Source organism: Hetaerina americana, unplaced genomic scaffold (genome assembly GCF_022747635.1).
Source record: "Hetaerina americana unplaced genomic scaffold, ioHetAmer1.1.p SCAF_113, whole genome shotgun sequence".
In the NCBI taxonomy this organism is placed as follows: Eukaryota; Metazoa; Arthropoda; class Insecta; order Odonata; family Calopterygidae; genus Hetaerina; species Hetaerina americana.
In genome coordinates, this window is record NW_027286215.1 from 1,042,074 (window position 1) to 1,048,664 (window position 6,591).

The following is a 6,591-nucleotide window of genomic DNA, read 5'->3' on the forward strand; positions in this document are numbered from 1 at the left end:
TATGAGGAGTGTCTTCCCAGTTCCACCAGGGGCATCCAAGAGAAATAAGCCACCATTTCCATCAGCCTTCATTAATGTATCATATACTTCCTTTCGCTGGGGGTTCCGCAGGGATACATTCGTTTGAACTGAATGGTCTGATTCAGGTCGATCATATTCACGTTCACGTTCAAATTCTTGATTAAACGCTTCGTTCGTCCCATGATCTGGCGCTGGAATTCCTAACTTTAGTGATAAAGTGTGGCAGATGAGGTAAGACATATCCTCAATCAACAGCAAAGCCTGGTCATGCATCTCCTAATTTACCTCAATATCGAGATTTCTCTAACTTACACGAATTCAATGTAGAATACCGTCTGACATGTTATCCTTATACTTTTTCCACAGGTCAGGTGAATTGTATGGGAAGAATATCGAAAGGATGGGCGCAACGCAAATGATGTGCGTTTCCGACTTGGAGATGCTGAAATAGTTGCTTCAGCCATTGTCACGTCCCAATGATTATCGTTTTCAAGCAAATCGAGCTCTTGCCATGCAGCACGAAATGTTGGGCACAATATACCATTGACACTTAGTAGTAATTCGATCGATGTTGGCCCTCGAACATTCACCGTTTACAGCATTCATTATTCTTGGGATGAATTGTATGAATACTGCCAAGAGCGTCTGTAGAACCCACTCTCGGATGACCAGGAACCACGGCGCCTTGCTTTCGACGCTAAAAAACTTTTGATGAAGTGATACGATAACGATATTTTCCGATGCGATATCATAATATGATACTTCTACGATATTTCAATGGTTATTCTGTTATCTGGGCTGAGGTAAATCCAAAACACAATATATAATTAAAATCGACGATACCATAGGATATTATACGATACCATACTTTTACGATATTTAAATGGTTATTCTCAAGATTTGATTTCGGAATTGGATCGAGTTGAGCGGAGGGGGGCGAGATTTGTCAAACAATGTTATGACCAACGCAGTAGCGTAACTACTTTGCTAGAAAATTTAGGCTGGGATTCCCTTGCACAGCGGCGTTTACAATATAGATTAAACTTATTAAAAACATTTAAAGATGGGTACTTTTCCGATGACATCAAGAACATAATACGAACCCCAACGTATTACGGGCGGAGGGATCACGAATGTAAGATTAGAGAGATTGACTGCAGGACAGACAGATTTAAATGGTTATTTTTTCCGAGAACAATAAGAGACCAGAATGCTTGTAATCGAAATCCCCCAGGAGCCGGCTCGACACAATAAGTATTAACCTACAAGGTACCGACTGCGCATGGTTATACTAGTAAATTTATATATATTTTTTGCAGGTTCCTCCTACCTTTCCCCATCCATTTGATAAACCCTAACCTCCTCATCCCTTACCCTTGCCTCCTGGTGCTGGACCCCCTGCCGCACACCTTTTGGATGGCTCGCAGGATACTGATGTAGATGTAGACCCTGTACCTGGGAGATTGAACAAAAACAATTTGCAACGTGAGTGTCCTTTTCACGGTTATTTATTTCACCTGTATTCTATTGAGTCGTCCAAATGTTATACATACATATATATATATATATATATATATATATATATAACTACATATATGTATATATACATGTGTATGTATATATATATATATATATATATATATATATATATATATATATATATATATATATATATATATATATATATACACACACAGTCATATTCAGTCATTACTTTTCTATCTTCCGATGAAGACGGAGTAGAATTCCGTCTAAATTATCAAGAAATAACGTGTGAGTGATCTCTTTTTTTGTGTTTCTATATTGTTTGTTACTGTGTAGTGTACTATTCGGCACTTCCATGCTACGTGGACGAAATAATCTATATATATATATATATATATATATATATATATATATATATATGTATATATACTATATATACACGCACGAGTATACGTTTCTAAATATATACACTTTCATAAGTTTTACACGCCCACCAGCCATTTTTTCTACCTCCTTGTGATTTATAATGAAAGGAGAAACTTTGTAATTCCACATAGATTTACAAAGTTTCTCCTTTCATTATGTTAAGTCGATTCCATGAAGTCACGCCTGAGACAACGAATTATACTCCTTGTGATTTCTCCCAACAATTCCCTCTCCTTGCCCACCGTACATCGAACTTCCTCATTCCTTTTACTTTCGGTCCATTTCACCTTCTCCATCCTTCTTCACAGCCACATTTCAAAAGCCTCCAATCTACGTCTATCCTCCTGCTTTAGTAAAAATTGAATGGAATGGCGGGGAAGATGGGAACGAGCGGATCACGGCCATGAAAAAGTAGCCTTGGTGAGAGCTTTTTATGCCGAGGAAACTTTTTTACGCTTGTGATCTGCTTGATTCCATCTTCTCCACCCCTCCTGTAATCGCCTTTTATAAATGTTCCCATCCCTTTTTCTTATATCTGTATCCATGGGGAGGGATATGTGTTCCCCATTTGGTGTTTTTTCTTGTAACTTGTGTATATCGGATACCAGAACTTCCTGGCAAACCATAACCGAAGCAGGGAAGGGAACAGCCCTTGAGGTATGAAATTCACAACCTATAGGACTTTGTGTTGGGTGAACACAAATTTATAAATAGAAAACTCGCGAAAGGACACGGACAGAGAAAGTAAGCTTTCGTCCCTTCTTTGAGGCCCTCACCAGGTAAGAATGTCCTTCGTCAGGTAAGTATCAGTTATACCTGATGATGGCCTCAGAGAAGGCTGAAAACTTAAACCATCCTTAAGTTGAGGGTCCTTTTACGTGCTTTCTTTTATTATTTTCGTGTTCTATATTGTGCTATTGTGCCGTCCAAGTGTTGTGGGAAATGTAGAGGTTTCCACCGAGGTTATGTTTATTCACTTGAAAGGTCACGATGCTCGGAAAATCAGCGATGAAATGAATGTAGTTTATGGAGAAGATAGCCCATGTCATAGCATTGTGAGGTGGAAAAGGAATTTTCAAACTGGCCACATGTCCCTCTCAGACAGTGATCCAAGATGTGGGAGACCATCACCCACGGACGATTCTTTATCCTATGAGACCATAGAGCAACCATGACCATGAAGGAGACCGATCTTATTTACGGCAGAGTGTGGAATATGATCCACGAATAACCGCACACGTCAAAGGTGTCAGCACGCTGGGTTCCACGACTAACTGTCTCTTTCTCTAAAGAAAACACGGCGCGACCTGTTTAGGGAGATGTTGAATCTTTTAAAGCAAGACGAAGAGAATTGTTTTGGTCACCTGATGACGATGGATGAATTGCGGATCCCTCAATATGATCCCGAGACCAAAGGGAAGAGGCAGGAGCGAAAGCACAGCGACTCACCTCCCCCCAAGAAGACTAAGGGGCGAAGATTAAAGGGAAGGCCTGTGTTTTGGGACTGTTTTGGAGTCATCTCAACGGACTTCCGTGAGGAAGGGTGTCACCTTCACTGGTGCCTATTACTGCCCACCGCTAGACAAATTGCAGCGATGCTCTGAAGAAGAAATGGCGCGGCGTGATCACCAAACGCATCCGTCCTCTTCCCGACAGTGCCCCTGCTCACTCATCTCGAATTGCGGTTGAGGAATAAAAGCCGTGTGGTTTTGCACTATTTATCAGAGAAATAAGTCTTTTTGGGGCATTAGAATCGCTGTGTGCATATGTATGTTTGTTTCTATGAATTTATGTATGTTCATTTATACACATTGCTAATTTCGGATGAATAGTGTATTTGGGTAAATAATATTTTCATCTTGATAAGTAATGTTTAATCAAATACTTACGTATCATACCTATAGAGAGCAGTATACCTTCAAAATCAAATAAAAGTAAAGAATTGGTACTACATTAACAGATTGCTTGCATCGTTACCAAATTCCTTACATAATTGAATGCAAATTCAAAAGCATATGTGTCGCCGTAGAATTAAACATACTTTCAGTGAGCAAAGTCCAATGTGAATGATATACCTGTCCGTGATACACACCACAGCTGTACATAAAGCAAAAGAGCAACCTTGTTGTACATGTGTAATAGGAGAAGGCAGGTCACCCAAAATAACTCCGTTTAAGAAATGTGTAATGACCAGTATTTCTTCTAGGTGGAAAGCAGATTTTATCTTGCGGTGAATTGTCGAGAAATTATTTCTCGTTTATATTCCCCCCGTGCAATTTTGAGCTCACAAATTCTCTTTGGAAGTTTCCTCCTACATATTATAATAAAATCGCAAATAGTACAAGAAGAGCAGACAAATTATTTTCCCGTACTAATGAAAGTATGAGTGAAGTAACGTAGTGAAGCTTGGGCTCGTGCAGCAATGAGATCAGACAAGGGAGAGGTTTCATGCTACTTTGTTACACTTCGTATTACCAAGGTACCCAAATATAGGTAATATTTTTCTTGTCGATATTATTGATCAATACTTGATTCATCATAAATAAACTCAATATGTCTAAGTTTTATGAATTAAGAGAGAGTATTTAATTAAGGTTGAAATCATTTGCGGATGGTTGACCTGATTGCCTGCAAAATTCAACATACGCATGGCATAATGGAGTTTAACGTACTTGCAGCAAACTCAAAACGAGGGAAATAATATACCAGACCATTAAAAACCCGTATCTTAATAATAAATAACTGTGAATTAAATGTCCTGACATGCGTTTTGTGCTAACAAATTCTGTTTAGAGGTTTCCTCCGTCCCATTGTATATTTGAGGAATACAAATTCGGAGCCAGGAGGGTGGGAGGAAATCGAATTTTAAGTTACAGATATATCCTGAGTCCAGGTTAGCTGTTATCATTTTTAAAATGAACACGGGGAAAGTGGTGCTCAAGGAAATTTCATAAACCGCAGTGAAGTATTTCCCATAATGTAATGATGACTAATATTTCATAGTATATTCTGGGCACCCGGACACTTGGTGGAACTTGAGTTGAAATAGTGCAGTATCGTGCTAAGCTTGTCAGGGAAAGCTTTGTCATATTATGGCAAGACTTTGAGGAGTTCCATCAAATGAAAAACTCGTTTCTTGTTAACGGAGTGTTCATTATCTGCTATCAAATGTGAAAATTCTAATCAAAAGGAAGGAAATACCCGTGTCACACAGCATTGCCATATCGTAAAACTAAACAAAGGCGGATTTTAAATTCTTGGAATGCCGTTTAATGACAGGAAATGTCCTTATTTTTTGATAGGGACATCAGTTTGTTAGCCGTGATATGGTCGAAAAGTATTCTAGACAAATCGGTTATTTGATTTCACTCACAGGGAACCGAATATTTTCTAGCTAAACTTGATAATTATTACCATTTTCCTAAAGTCAGTTCACTTAAATTGAAGAATGAAGCCGATCCCATGACAATGAAAATCGTGACAACATGGATTCATGTTGTCATGATTTTCAAAAAAGATATCAAATAAGGTTTTTTCCTTTTAACGAAACTTCATTTTTTTTCATTTTCAGCGAAATTTCTCTTTAATCGTGACTTTAAATTCATCAGATTGTGAAAATCATGCGAAAGCTTACTCTGATATTGATATCTCTCTAAGCTTCTCCTTTGCTTAAATGCCTATCTGTGCATTTCTCCTTTGCTCTATTTCCGATTGCTCACTTTCTTTCTTGTCTTCATTGAATGGTCATTTCTATGGCAATAGTCGCACCTCTTTGCCGTTCCTCTCTTCTTCACATACACTTCTTTGAAACCAAGTACTTCTCATCCGCCGGCATTTGCTTCTCCATCCATGCCTTCATTTTCAAAAAAATAACTACATTTCGTTGGCCCAGCTCCAACTTGTCGCCTCAGTTTTTACCTAAAGTAAAATTCACCCACGGCTTGGGTGTATTTGGTATTTAAATTCGTCCTCTTAAATTGTTTTGTACAAAGAGCTGAAATATAATTACATAAAATAGTTCCTGCGGACATCGCACAGCAAATGGGCTCTAATTTCCGGGATACAGGACAAACAATGCAATCATACTCCATTGAAGAGTTAATGAGAGTACAATGAGTAATATATATTAATAGGTCGATATTAGGAGGCCCTTAAGAACGCCGAGTCGGCGGTATGTTTGGCCAACGACTGATAACTAAACGCGCAAATGCAGTCGAAAGTCCGGTTTTTAAAGTTGGCTATTTATGATCAAGTGAACTGTGTGGTTTTGTAGCGTGTCATCCGCCCTTTTCGGGTGGGTGATATTCGGTTGGGATGGAGCCCCAAACGAGTGATTACCGAAAACATTTCGGGAAAGCAGGCGGCCATCATATCAATTGAAACTGCATCAGTAGCATCTCTCCCCATTTCCCCCAAAACCCATAATTGGCGTAAGTTTGAAAAAAAGATTGCTGAAAAATTCATAACTCCCCCACCCTCTCCATTGATTAACCAATCCTCCATTGACCACAACATCGAAATTCTAACAGAAGATATCAACTCCGCTCTTGACAGTTCCCTAAATAACCCCGTTCTTAAACCCCTTTATTCTGCGGCCTTACCTACCTATGCCAGATCACTCATTACAGACAAAAACAGACTCAGGAAACTCTACCAAAA